This window comes from Leopardus geoffroyi, chromosome C1 (assembly GCF_018350155.1).
Source record: "Leopardus geoffroyi isolate Oge1 chromosome C1, O.geoffroyi_Oge1_pat1.0, whole genome shotgun sequence".
NCBI classification, from domain to species: Eukaryota; Metazoa; Chordata; class Mammalia; order Carnivora; family Felidae; genus Leopardus; species Leopardus geoffroyi.
The window spans coordinates 136,540,926-136,556,044 of record NC_059328.1 but is presented as its reverse complement, the minus strand read 5'-3'; the positions used below and the strand labels follow the sequence as shown (position 1 = coordinate 136,556,044).

Below are 15,119 nucleotides of genomic sequence, written 5' to 3'. Positions count from 1 at the left end.
ACAGCCCTAACAACATGCCGGGGGTTACAGCTAGGAAATGGTAGAGATGAGGTACAAACCCAGGTAGGATGCTCTTAACTGCCTTCCTAATACTCTTATATATATATTCTTTATTTTCTTATTCTTAATCTTATTCTTAATTTTTAAGATATATATATCATATATGTGATATATATATATGATATGTATATTTCCATTACATTATATTTTTAATATATATTATATATATGTATATTTATATATACATATGTATATGTATATTTCCATTACATTATATTACATTATATTTAATTTTTAAGATATATATATCATATATATGATATATATATATATATATGATATGTATATTTCCATTACATTATATTCCCACATGACAACTGTGTTCTCATTCTCACAACTCCAGCCTTCTTCCAAAGCTATCACTTCCCCTCTCTCCTTCCTTTTTCCCATCAGAAGAGTTGTTCATAATTCTCACCTTAAATTTAGGTTTTAAACACTGACTACAAACAAATTTCTTGTTGCAAGTTTATCCAAGGCCAGTTGAGCAAAAGTCAATATTGTCCTAATGGTACAATCAGTGCAGATCTATTTTCAACCTTCATCACGCTGATCTCTTTATCAATGTTGGCTTGTGATCCCTTGTTTCTCTATCACTACTTTTGCCTATCCTTTTACCTGTTTAGAACATTCTTTCCGGTGGTCTATTTTTATTGCCCCTTCCTTCCTTTTCTTAAATGTTGATGTTTCTCAAAGTCTTGTTTTATTTTTCTTCCCTTTCTTCCAAGTAGCTGTCCCAATATCCTCAAACTCACTGACCTATAAATACTTCATTGATAAACACATATTGGAAGAGGATGATTTAACTTCTTGCTCACTTGCAAAGGGATAAATAATAGAAGTCTTGGTAAACTATCTCTAAGAGCAAACCTTATCCCTGCTCTATTTTGACAATATTAGACCCAGTTAGCCCTTATTAATTCATCACTAAGTTCCAGGCATTGTTCCAAGTGCTATGCTCCTCATAATAATCACATGAGACAGATATTATTATTTTTAAAATCTATTATTGAAGCATAACAGACATAATATTATGAGTGTCAGGTGAATTGCACAGTGAGTCCAAAATTCTATACATTATGCTATGCTCACCAGTCACCATCTGTCACCATACAGTGTTATTATATTATTGATTATACCCTCTATGTTGTACTTTTTATCTTCATGACTTATTTATTTTATAGCTGGAAGTTTGTACCTCTTAATCCCCTTCACCTTTTTCTCACTCCTACCCTACCTCTTCTCCAGCAACCATCAGTTTGTTCTCTGTATTTAACAGTGTGTTTGTTCATTTCTTTTTTTTTAATTCCATATATAAGTGAAATCACATAGTATTTGTCTTTCTCTGTCAGACTTATTGTACTTAGCATGATACCCTCTAGGTCCACTTATGTTATTGCAAATCAAGTTCCTATTCTTTTTTAAGGCTGAGTAATATTCCTTTGTATGTATACATGGTGTGTGTGTATATATGTGTATACATATGTGTGTGCATATATATATATGTAGTGTGTACATATATATGTAATATATATATATGTATATATATATATATATATATATATATATATATAGTCTTCTTTATCCATTCATCTATTGATGGACACAGGTTGCTTCCATATCTTGGATATGTAAATAATGCTGCAATAACCATAGTGCATATAGCTTTTTTAATTAGTGGTTTTTTTTTCAGGTAAATACCCAGGTATGGAATTACTGAATCATGGTATTTCTATTTTTTTATGTTTTGATGTTTTGATGAATCTCCATACCGTTTTCCATGGTGGTTGCACCAACTTACATTCCTACCAACAGTCCACAAAGTTTCCCTTCCCTCCACATCCTTGCCAACAATTATTCTTGCCTTTTTGATACTAGCTGTTCTAACTGAGGTGATATCTCATTGTGGTTTTGATTTGCATTATTCTCACGATTTGTGATGTTGAGCATATTTTCCTGTGTCTATTGGCCATCTGTATATCTTCTTTGGAAAAAAAAGATGCCTATTTAAGTTCTCTGTTCCCTTTTTTTTTGTTCTCTGCTGTAATTTTTTTTTCTTTTTTTGGTGTTGAGTTGTATGAGTTCTTTATAAGTTTGGGTCATTATCCCCTTATCAGATATCATTTGCAAATATCTTCTCCCATTCATTAGGTTGTTCTCTTCATTTTGTTGATGGTTTCCTTCCTGTGCAAAAGATTATAATCTTGGTGTAGTCCCAACAGTTTATTTTTGCTTTTGTTTCCATTGCCAGAGGAGACTTGTCCATAAATATATTGCCAAGGCCAATGTCCAATAAATCAATACCCACATTTTCTTCTAGAAGTTTTATGGTTTCAAGTCTTACATTTGTGTCTTTAATTCATTTTGAATTTATTTTTGTGTAAGAAAGTGGCCCAGTTTCATTCTTTCACTCTTTCATTCTCACATGTAGGTGTCCAGTTTTCCCTCACCATTTAGAGAAAAGACGGTATTTTCCCCACTGTATATTCTTGCTTCCTTTGTTGTAGACTATTTGACCACATGGGTGTGGGCTTATCTCTGGGCTCTCTATTCTATTCTGTTAATCTGTATGTTTATATTTGTCCCAATACCATACTGTTTTGATTATTATAGCTTTGCAGTACCTCTTGAAATCTGGGATTGTGATACCTCCAGCTTTGTTCTTCTTTCTCAAGATTGCTTTGGCTGTTCCAGGTCTTTTATGGTTCCACACCAATTTTAGGGGTATTTGTTCTAGAACTGTGAAAAAAATACTTCTGGTGTTTTGATAGAAATTGCATTGAATCTGTAGATTTATTTGGGTAGGATAGACAATGTAACACCATTAATCCTTCTAATTTGTGAGCATGATGTATTTTTCCATTTGTTTAGGTCATCGTTAGTTCCTTTTGCCATTTTTTTTTTGTAGTTTTCAGAGTACAGGTCTTTCACTTCCTTGGTTATATTTGTTCCTGAGTATTTTATTCTTTTTTGGTACAACTGTAAATGGAATTCTTTTCTTAATTTCTCTTTCTGTTTTCATTATTAGTATATAAAAATGTAACAGATTTTGGTATGCTAATTTTTCTGTATACAACTTTATGGAACTTATCTGTTCTAGTAATTTTTTGGTGGAATCTTTAGTGTTTTGTATAGGATCATGTCATCTGCAAATGGAGACAGTTTTACTTCTTCCTTACCAATTTGGATGTCTTTTATTTCTTTTGCTTATCTGATTACTGGAGTTAGGGCTTCCAGTACTATGCTGAATAAAAATGACAAGAGTCAGTATCCTTGTATTCTTCTTTCTTTTTTTTTTTTTTCTTTTTATTTGGCGCAGAGAGAGAGAGAGAGAGAGAGAGAGAATCTTAAGCAGTCTTCACACTCAGCATGAAGCCTGACATGGGGCTTGATCCCATAACACTGGGATCATGATGTGAGCTGAAATCAAGAGTCAGACAACCAACTGAGACAAACAGGAGCCCTTATCTTATCTTATTTCTGATATTAGAGAAAAGCTTTCAATTTTTCACCATTGAGTATGATGTTATCTGTAGGTTTTTCATATATGGCCTTTATTATGTTGAGGTATGTTTTCTGTAAACCCATTTTGTTGAGAGTTTTTATCGTGAGTGGATGTTGTATTTTGTCAAATGCTTTCTCTGCATCTATTGATATGATCATTTTTGTTATTGTTGCTGCTGTTGTTATTGAAGTAGGCTCCACACCCAACGTGGGGCTTGAATTCCTGACCCAGAGATCAAGAGTCCCATGTTCTACTGACTAAGCCAGACAGGTGCCCACGCAGAGTTTTTATTAGATAATATTTGTATTTCCATGTGAGAGGTGGAGAAACCTGAGACATAGAAAAGTTGACTAACTCACCCAAGGATCCCCAGCAAGTAATTGGTAGAGCCAGAATTCAAACTAAAGCAATGTAGTTCCAGGACCATTCTCTTACCAACTATGCTACATCATGTTTTAATCAATAAATAATGTTATCGGCAGGACTGTGGCACTAAACAACTGTAGTGGCTCTTTCCCATAAATTATGCAGAGGCCCTGACCAGCAGAAAGGTGATCACTGTTGTTTATCTACTCCCACACAGACAAGAGAGAGACAATGGCATTTTGAAATAAATCTTGTAATCTCATATATCACAAACCTGTCACGTTTCCACTGTTACATGTATAAGAGAAAGCAATGGCATTCAAATTAAGTAATGGATCTGAAACAAGGAAAAAGAGTAAAACTTATACTCTGCCTCCATCCTCTTGGATGTCTTATAACATGGAACTTCTAGATATATTTTACTTCCTAGAGGGCTAGAGAGATGCATTCAACAGCCAGATAGATGTCTTTTTAATGCAAATCATATCATATCACTACTCTGTATTGAATTCTTCAATTCCTTCCACTACACCTGGAATAAACACTAAATGTATTAAGGTGCACATACATGTCGGCATCCTCAGACTCCTGCCATTTTTCCCAATCTCATAATGTCTGCCTCTCCCCCTTGTTTGCTTTGTTCCTTCCACCCTGGTCTTCTCTTCTCTCCACTCGGGACACTCATCTTCTAACTCTTGGCAAGGCTGGCTCCTTTTTATCCTTCAGGGTCTCAGCATAAATGTTATCTCCTTAGAGAGATGTTCTGTGTCCACTTGATATAAATAGGTGACCCCCACCTCCCAATTACTATCTAGCATCTCACCTTGTTTGCTTCCTGGCATGATCCAGAAGTAATTAATAATGAAATTATTACTTATTGAATTATTCATTCTTTGTCTACCCTACTAGAAGTAAGCTTTTTTGTTCAGCATCACATTCGTGATATTAACACAGAGCCTAGCACATAGCAGAAGTTAACATATTTATGATACTAAGAAATAAGAAGTGTATATTACACGGAGTTTCCCAATATTCCTTTGCCTGCACACTCATACAAACCTCACCTTCTGGTGTATATTTACCTGAAAGAGCATACAATTTGGAATTGAACAGACTTAGATTCCTATCCACCTCTGCTACTTACAAACTCCAAGATCTTGGGTGTGTTTTTAATTTAAAATTTTTCCTTTCACTTGATAAAGAAAAAAGTGATATTTACCTCATGGATTCAGTGTGACCACTAAGTACAATAGTATCTGTAGAAATGATTCACTCTATTCCTGGCACTCAGCCACCAGTTAATAAATGTTTGTCTTCTTTTTGTCTTTGGCACTTGTAAGCGCCACTATCTTACAAGTTCATGGATCACAGCAACATATTAGAAAATGAAAGTTAAGAAATAGAAATGTTTTTTAAATTTCAAATCTCTAAGCAGGAAGCCTTGCTTTTTTACATCACAAAATTTAAACAAGAGGGGAAAAATTACACAAAGGAAATAGAAGAGAGGCAGGAAGCACAGGAGGGAAAGGTGAGAAAAGAAAGAAAGAAAAAGAAAGAAAGAAAGAAAGAAAGAAAGAAAGAAAGAAAGAAAGAAAAAAAGAAAGAAAGAAAGAAAGAAAGAAAGAAAGAAAGAAAGAAAGAAAGAAAGAAAGAAAGAAAGAAAGAAAGAAAGAAAGAAAGAAAAGGGTTTGCATCTTGCAAGGATACTGACAGACCATTCCAGTTCTGGCCTGGTGTTCACCGAACACACACACAGAACATACAGGCAGTTCTTTCTTGTTGGTTGATTGCTTCGAGTACCTGCCGCCAGGCCCTACATGCTAGTGCAACTTGTCATTTTTCAGAAATGAGCATCATTTTCTCAAGTGTTTGGCCAATGTGAACATTTCACGGATGTTTTATGTTGAAGGAACACCTAGTTTCTTACATGTTTTTAAGGGACGGGAAATGCGGACATTTAAAGGCAAAACAACCCAATATTTAGCATCTTAGAACTTGGTTATATTCTAGCATATTTAATGACGTAGTGGGAGAAAGAATTTTCTTAAAGCAAAAGCCTCTGAGGTATTTCTGGAGGCATATTTCAGATTCTCAAGGAGGGCTTAGTAGGAAATATTTTTTGCTAAGATGTTTGACATGAGTCCAGACGATTCCTGGAACTCTCTTTATATAGAAGCAACACATATAGATAAGTTAGAGGTTACCAGCAGGTTTGAAATGCTCCAAAATGCTCTCATGTCAAAAGGCCACCATTTCTAGTATTAGGTGAGTGCACCAGCCATTTTATTTCTTCTCAGTATCCCTATTCTGTCCCTATTGGTATATTTGTAATAGGAGGAATAGCCTCGCGTCTCCTAATAGACAAGTCTCTTGGGTAACATTTGCCAGGCCAATGGCGTGGAACCAGGATAGATGGCATTGCAGATAAAAATAAGGTTTCAGGATATAAAATGACATCACATGACAATATCAAAACTTTAAATGAGCTTTAGCTGGTCTGTTTATGTAACAGTCTGGAAAACAAGTAACTACTGTTACCAAGTTGATTAGTGAGGTTATCTTAAAATCTCTCCAAAGGGGATCGTTTTGAACTGGAAGAGTTTTTAAGAATCATCCCGGGAGTTCAAGTCAGATTTGGTGAAAAGCAATAAAGGAAAGTCCTGGGTCTTCAGAAATGTACATCTGCTCTTCAGTTTAGGAACTGTGTGAATCTGGAGTGCAAGTGCATGGGATAGATGGAGCAGCCATTAGAGGGATTTCAGTTTGTCCCTTCAAAAGGATTTACACCAATAGGGATTCACCTTATCCAGCAAGGCTTTAGGACAGATTCTTCCCATAGGCCTTCTAGCAGGCACCTTCTGTGACCTGCCAAGACCCTCTTGCTTCTGTCTGCTTCACTTCTTTTGGAATCTGATTGCTATCTGTGAGGCGTCCTCTGACGCCATCTTCCCTCTTCTCAAACTTGCTTTGACTTACGGAGACTGGCCATGGTTACATTTTTAGAACTTGACATGAACACCCAAATCATGGAAAGATGGGATTATTTTCTCCATCTTATTAAAAATGCAGACAATCCATCATTTTTCTTTCCTTCTGTGGAAAAGTTTGTAATAAAAATGTTCACACATTAGTGCTTAATAAGAAGCCCAATGGATGTCCTTTACTATTCAGTGTTCATAGACTTGTGATAATTCTTTTAGCTGAGGACTCTAGAATCCTGTGACTTGGCTATCCAGATGTGGAGAAACAAGGAAAGCCCTAGTAAGAAAGCCAAAATCCTGTTCACACAGGAATTTGGTGGAGAATTCATGGCCTATTTCATCTCTACCCACCCATGGCTTTCATGAATCCTGCTGTTGCCTGACCAAATCGGGTCTGTTTATAACGCCCTCCCTTTTAACTTGAACCCCTACTGGTTTTCCTACTTTATTTATTTATTTTTGTGGAGGGTATCCTCATTTCTTTTTTTTTTCCCACACACTTAGCTGAACTCAAGCTTGAGTCCAAACAAGACTGCCTTGAGTGGATTCCATAGCAGCGTTCCTCAGCTGGCTAGGTCCCCTTGTGATGGCATTCCCAAGGACCCATTGGCTGGGATCCATAGCATTCCACTATCAGGACTGCTGACAAAGGTTTATTTTTTTTAATACACTTTAATCTAATGCTTAAGGAAGGAAGGGATGTTTACTTGTATGAACCTTAGTTTGTGGTGGGTTTTTGTAAGATTCCCAGGGCATTCTGAAAGCATGGGATTTAATGCTCTGCATTCTCTGAAGGTAAAACAAAACAAAACAATAAACTTATTTCCCTTTAGTATCTTTCCTTCCAACTTTTTTTTTTCATCCCTTTGGGAAAACATCACTCTTTCCAAATTGAAGACTCTCTTCAGAAAAGGAGAAATCAAGTGAGTAACATTCTTCCTTTTGCAAGAAAAATAAAAATAACACACACACAAAGAGAGAACATTAAGTGATTTCCTTTCCAGTGATCTTTGACATGTTTTTATGAACATATCTCCAGACTTCCCTTCTCCCAAGATACAGCTCCTCGCATCAGAGTTGGATTAAAAAACAATAAGATTAATTAATAAATTAATAAAAATAAGTGAGAAAATGTACATTGTTAAGCTTTCTTTAAAAAGTAGAACCATTTACATCTTCCCAAAAAAGAATGGCTTTCAGTTTTATCCAACACAAGATAGTATTTACAATAGGACAGAGAAAGAGATGACCCAGAAGAAAATGAGACTTGACCAATCAGTGGGCCTGTTAAGAATATTAATATCATTTCCTGATAAATATTACTAAAAACACTAACAAGTGACATTTACTGAGCACTTTCCATACACCCAGTATCCCCCCAAGCTCTTTACATGTGTTATCTCACTTAATCTTTAAGCTAACCCTGAGATATAATTTAGGGGTTGGAAAACATATCTATAGAGGGCCAAACAGCAAATATTTTAGCCTTTGTGGTCACATAGGGTTTCTGTTACATGGTCTTGATTCCTTTTGTTGTTGTTTTCTTTGTTTTTATAAACCATCACAAATATACACACCATTCTTAGCACCTGGGCTGCCCCCAGATAGGTGGCACATTGAATTTGGCCTGGGGGCTATGGTTTGCTGACCCACTTTGATCAAAGTAGAACTTATATTATTTCCATTTACAGAAGAGGAAGTTGAGACTTAGAGGAATTAGGTTAATCTGCCAAAGCTACATACCTAATAAGTGGCACAGGACTTCAGTTAACCATGTAGACCTTAGCAAGAGAAAATGAATTGCAGTTAAATCTTAGAAGTCATGAAACGAGGAAATAAATATTGAACATTTCTAATAAACCCTATATAGTTAACTATGATTCGAGATGTCACTGGAGTTTCAGCTAGTTTATAAATGCCTTATTGGATATACTAGTAGATATATGCTATTTGCACTTAAACTACTGGTGCATCCAATATCAAATGACGACTATTTCATGGGCACAAATAGAAGGGTTTTACTTTTAGAACACTGTAATATTTTCCAGCCTTAACTAATATAGCCCTGATTTTAATTTTTTTCCTGTTCTTTACCATTTCCTTTCCTTAAGTTACAGACAACTAACGTAAATACGCATTCAACATTTCAAAAGCACAACTTAGCTGAAACTGAAAAAGAAACACACACACACACACACACACACACAATGGGCCTAAGATTATTTCTTACTATATTCCTCAATCCAGAATTTGAATGCAAATCATTTTAAATTTTTACTGGTTATCTGAAGTGCCATAAAAGGAAAAACATAGTGAAGCATTCAAGAAATACAAGATTTTTTTCAAAAAAATTTGATGGATCAATTCTGTGGTTTGAGTATAAATTTGAGTCCATTGAAATCAATATTTTTGAGGTTAAAAATCACTAATTAGGAACATGTATATGTGGTACTTATATGCACTATGCTGCTTTTCCCCTCAGAAGTAAATTATGTTGAGTATGAAAGACTTGACCCAAAGTATCTACTGCAACTTTTAAGTGCTCATTGTTCATTATTAAGTATTTTATTGCAGATTTTTTTGTCTAGATAATAATGCTAACTCCAAACCAAACAGCAGGAATCAAATCAAATCAAATTTGGGGAATTTGTAAATGATAGGCATGTCTAAAATTAGGAAGAGAAAGCATATCCAATAGATAAAAATCCTTCTCACCTATATTCTTTTTAACATGTGTCTTTAAAGCATCTAAATCCAGACTCCATTGACTCTCACTCCATTGAGAGTGATGGAGTAACATATTTTGAAAGTTTCCCCAAACTTATAATTTTTCCCACTAGATTGAAACAACTCCTTTTATTGTCTTGGCAGTTTTTAAAAACTGCCTGCCTTTATTTTTATCTAATATCCAGAGTCCTATCAATAAATAATACACATTAAATAACCATCTTGGTTGATTTTTAAGAAGTCTTTTTTTTTTTTTTCTTTTGGAATAAAACTAAGCAAAAGGAAACTTAGAAGTGTACCTATATATACAAACTGGCCACAACCAACAAAACACAGGAAATTGGACACACTATGGATGGAGAAAGAATTTCCGATTTCTTATCACAGCTCATTCTGCGAGTAACACTGCAGTTCATTGTCAAACACAGGAGGGCCTGGGGTGCTTCGGAGAACAGATGGCAGCTGGGTGAGGCCAGACAGGAGAGAGGGGAAGGTGTGGCCACCCAGGAAGTGATTGTAAATTATGCAGCTTGCTCTTCTCGCCTTCAGATGAAAGGGAGAAAAAAAAAAAAAGTATTTAGAAACGTGTGTGCCAATGGTCAGCGCTGCGGCAGCCCCGAGGCATGTCCAACTCAAGATACCAAGCAAGGTATAGAACGAAAAGCAATCAGGGGTTTTCAGGGAATGTTAGGAGATAGATGGTGATGCAGCAGCGCAGCGACCGCGCTGGGTCAAGCAGCGTGCTTGAAATAAAAACAAAACCCAGTGAAGTTTGCAGACTCAGTTTTTCCTTCGCGCACCTAATGCTACTTGAAAGGTAGGTGCGATACAGGACTCCAGTGAAATGAACAGACGCAGCCTAGGAGCGCAGCTGTTCTTGCTTCCCACCGTGAAGTGATCAAGAAAAAACAAATAGACTTCCAGAGAAGCAGAAGGGAATAAAGCTGAGATTCAAAAATGTGGGACCCGGGAAATTTAGGGAAATGGTAACAAGGGAGACTATGGGATCACCTAAAGGATCATCTTTAAAAGACTCAAATCATTATATCAGCATTATTAAAAAAAACCTGGCTGTTTTCTTTTGGGGGGGGCAGGTAATGGCATATCAAAGTATAATAAGATGTCAAACAAATTTTAACTTAACTCTTGGCCAAACAGCAAAATAATTTGTTTCCTGTACATCTTCCCTGTGTCATTTCTATTTTGTATATGAGCATGCTGTGCCTATATCAGATTTTCCTAAGTGCATCATCAAACTTCGGGGGTGTTTTAGCAGTAGTCTCACAGTGCCTAAGTCAGTGTTGTGCACACAGTAAGTGCGTATCCACCAAAACTACAAAACTGGGAAGTTCATGAAGTTTGAGTTCATAATTCCTGCACGCGCGGACTTCCCAAGTGTTACAGAGCTCTGCCCATCCCCTTGTGATTTTGCTCAGAAAAGTAATGTGGGGGGCTGGCAGGGAAGGGGTAGAAGGAGACAGTGTTGCAGATTCAAGGAGTAACATGTAAGAAAAAGCTCAAAGGTGGGGAGGAGGAGGAAGAGAGAAAAACACGGGAAGGGTTTTCACAAGTGAAAATAATTCAGCAATGGCTCGAGGTAGTAGTGGTGGGTGGGGAAAGGCAGAGAGAAGTGGAAAGAGGCGAGGCTGCCGGCGCCTCGCAAAGACTATTCCAGAATCTTCTAAACCAGGTGAGAGTTTGGGTTTGGGCTTTCTCATGAGGACAATGGCGAGCCATTGGACCGTTTTAAGCAGGGAAATTCATTCCCAGAGATAAAGTTCTGTAATGTTCTTTCTGGGCGCAGTGAGAGCAGAGGTTGGAGAGAAGGTAATCTTGAGGCTTAGAGGTCAATTTGGAAGCTTCGGCCGAATCCAGAAAAGAAATGATGGCAGATTGCATGGAATGAAATGAACTAGGACTAGGAGATCAGAGTGGATTTGGGGAAAAGAGAAAAGAGAGAGAGAGAGAGAGAGAAAGAAAGGGTGAAAGCCACATTTGTGGTTTCACACAGAGACCACAGCAATGAGGGTAGGTTTCGGGGAAAGAAAGTGCGTCTTCCGAACTGTATTTTTTGCTTTGGCTCTGTCTGAAGATACGGCTTCCGAAATCCCTCCACCTCCTCTCAACCCTTCCATTAATTATTAGAGGATTCTGCATAGAGATTGGTTATTTGTATTAAAATTGAAGTGTGCGAAATACAAAATGCCCTAAATTATCACAATCAGTAACTCTAATTGGTATCAATTAAGACCCTGAATTCTTCCCTACCTAAAATTAATCTTTTTCTGTCAGAAAATATTTCTGAAGCAATGTGCACACCATTGCCATCTTATGAGCTTGTAAAATACTGAAGTGTTTGCTAAACTATTTTCTTTTGTACATTCTATCTTCTACTAAGTGAATTCTTTATCTGATATTTTGTGCTAATCTGATAACATATACATTTACATGTACAACATGCATACACAGATACAGGTAAAATTCGTAGCTTTCCTAAATTGCAAATTCAATATTTTTGTACCAGTTCCAAAATTCCTATTCACTATTTAGAAGCTTTCCTACAAGACACAAAATCCATTGTGCAATATATATATATATATATATATATATATATATATATATATATACACACACACACACACATACATACATACATATATATTACCAGACTGCAGGAGTGCAAAAGTATACACTGTTTCCTTCAAAAATGGAATCATCACTCACAGATGTAGATGTGTACTTCTTATGCCAAGATGAGACAGATGTGGTTCTATTCACTCAGGGACAGGTGCTACGGAAAAAGAGATAAAACATTTGTAGAAAGTGTAAGCAACTACATCACTGTTGCTAAATAAATAAACTCTCTGCCAAAAAACTTTATTTGCTTATTTCTCCTGCATGTTTATTTTAAGATCTGGTAGAGCTAAGCTCTATTCCATTTTATTTTCCTGCATTGGTCACAAACGGACAGGGCGTACATATGTGTTTGAATATGTTCTGCAAGAATGAATGGCACAGACAGTCCCCATGCCATGCTATACTATTATTAATTAATATAAATCAAGCTTACCCCCTGACGTACCACACCCACAATTTGACACACTTCATTTCTGGCAAGATCATGTTCACCACCCTTATAAAACAAAACAGGTTAAAATGAGGGCCATGAAAGCTAGGCTTTCTGGCAGGAAAAGCCAACTTCATATTATTTTTCTGAGAAACATTTCGGGGAGCCACAGACTGAGAACAGTACCGGGGGCAGAAATGTGCAGCTGCTAGGCTAGGGCAAGGAAACAGAGGATGATTTTGATTTTAAATATTCGTATTAATTCTGACTCCAAAAGAAGGATCGGGTGGGAATCAGCAGCTGGGAGAGGGAAGGCGAGTGGAAAAGATGATTTTGATTTTAAATGTATTTAATCATAATGCAAAGTGGAGAACGAAGGAGATCTGCAGCTGGGCCAAGGAAGGCAGAGGGCTGAGCTGGAAGATTGTCTTTCTTTCAAATACGCAGCTTTGGCTTTCCTGGAGCCCAGGGGGACCAGGGAACTTGCAAATACAAGGAAAGGTTTTATAGCTTGAGGGGGCTGCAAATAGAAAACTCTGCCTGCCCATGTTGACATTAAGAAAAAAAAAAAAAAGATAATAAGAATAGTTAGTAAATTTAAATGAGATTAATCCCAAGATTGAAAAGGCAGCAGAAAACTCAAGAAAGTGTTGGCTGTGGAGTGCTCTAACAAAAACAAACATGCTGATTATTTGATAGTTATCTCTCATATAAAAGAGTTTTATTATCATTCTTTAAGAATTAGGAAACTAAAAATACAGTGATCATTGAAATTATAGAGAATATAATGTACTCTCTCAGTTGATGATTTTAAAGGAAGCTTAGGGGCTCTTAGAACATTATGTCAGTGCAGTTGGGGCTTGGTAAACGTTTGTGGAATGAAAGTAAAAATTAATAAATAATCATTAACCTATATTTTAGATATGGTAGGACAAAACATACACTGAGCCTACAATATTCTCCAAAAGCTGTTTTGTATATTGGCTTGTTATTTTGTTATTTGTCTCACAAAATACAGTGTCAAGAAAAACTCAATTGAACTTTCTTTTCTTTTCTTTTTTTGGTATTCTGAGTAATGTGAGTTGTTTAAAGTGTGAAATTTCCACGGCACATTGATGATATTTAAGATACTATTTAAGAAACCCAAAAGATATATATAAGTGTGTTGAGAAAGCCCATAAAGGGGAGAGATGTTCAAGGGAATAATCTCAACTAAGGAATCATTTGCTTTTAATATGAAAATGTAAGTATAACATACGTTTCATACTGCCAGGTTGAGACAATCTTTGTTTTACTTAGGGTTATTCACTATTTTGAGAGTCTTTATTTCATTTGAGTGAGACGTGATTTATTTTTAAGCCCAGCTTCTGTGTTTCCGTAATGATAATCCCTTGGATACAGTAGATAGCTTGTCAATAACAGGTCATGTCGTATTTCTTGACAAACAAAAAATTCCATTTAGGACCACGTTCAAAGACTGTGTAAACCTCCATCCACAGAATTATCAACATTTGAAATAGGTGGTGGAGGTGGTGGTGGTTGGGATGCAGAGTGGGAGGAGCCTTGCCCAAGAATCTGTCTTTAATTTTTTTTAAGTCAATTTTGCTCACCAGGTGGGGGCTTTATCCATGCTTTTCAAAGCTTGACCAATGAATCCAGCTTAATACAAATATTTCCCTTTGTAGGCAGAATAGTCAAAGCCTTAACTGGTTTAAATCCAAGTAAGAGATTTTACTTTGTCTGAATGCCAGAAAGCATACAAAAAACAATTATCAAGGGCATAAAATTCATCTTTATATCCATCATGAACCAGTGGAGTCGCAGTGGATCTCCGTTGTTCAGTGTCATTCTATGTATTCTTAGCAGCTTTCTAATTCTAAATATGCTATTTGATTTTATTTTTTGACAATTTCTGTCAGTGTACGTCCTGAAAGTAGGTTGTATTTTTCCCTTTCAGTGAAGCTGGAAGAAGCAAGTATATAAAAAAATACCGTTACTTCCTTACATTTATATTTTGTACAACCCAGCATTGATTTGCTCCTTATTTAAGCAACATTTTCTTGATAAATTAAAAAAGCAGCAATAGCCATTACTGCAGGCTATATACAGCCTCTAATATCACTTAAGCATATTACAGAATATAATATCTGGTACTTAACGACTAACTTGCATATGAAAGCTCACATAATGTCTCATAAAACCCTTAAAATGGCTTCAGTTTAAGAGTCTCTTTAAAAAAAAACACCTTCAGGGAATATTGTAAATGAAGTAGCACTCCAGCCTTGGAAAAAAAATTCACACACTTGCAGAAATTTTTAATATAAATTGAACACATTAAAAATTAATTTTGCATGACCATTTCGCATTGCGGTGCCAATGCATAGTTAAGATAAGGCCTTAACTCTTCTTTGTTTAA

General features: G+C 36.2%; 1 long non-coding RNA gene across 1 annotated transcript in view; it reads left to right on the top strand.

Moving 5' to 3' along the window:
- Window positions 1-11,238: 11,238 nt before the first annotated feature.
- LOC123596749 overlaps window positions 11,239-15,119 on the top strand; it is a 91,223-nt gene continuing 87,342 nt past the window's right edge. The window contains exon 1 of the long non-coding RNA XR_006711847.1: window positions 11,239-11,326. This is a non-coding gene — a long non-coding RNA (uncharacterized LOC123596749). The remainder of the gene's footprint in view (window positions 11,327-15,119) is intronic.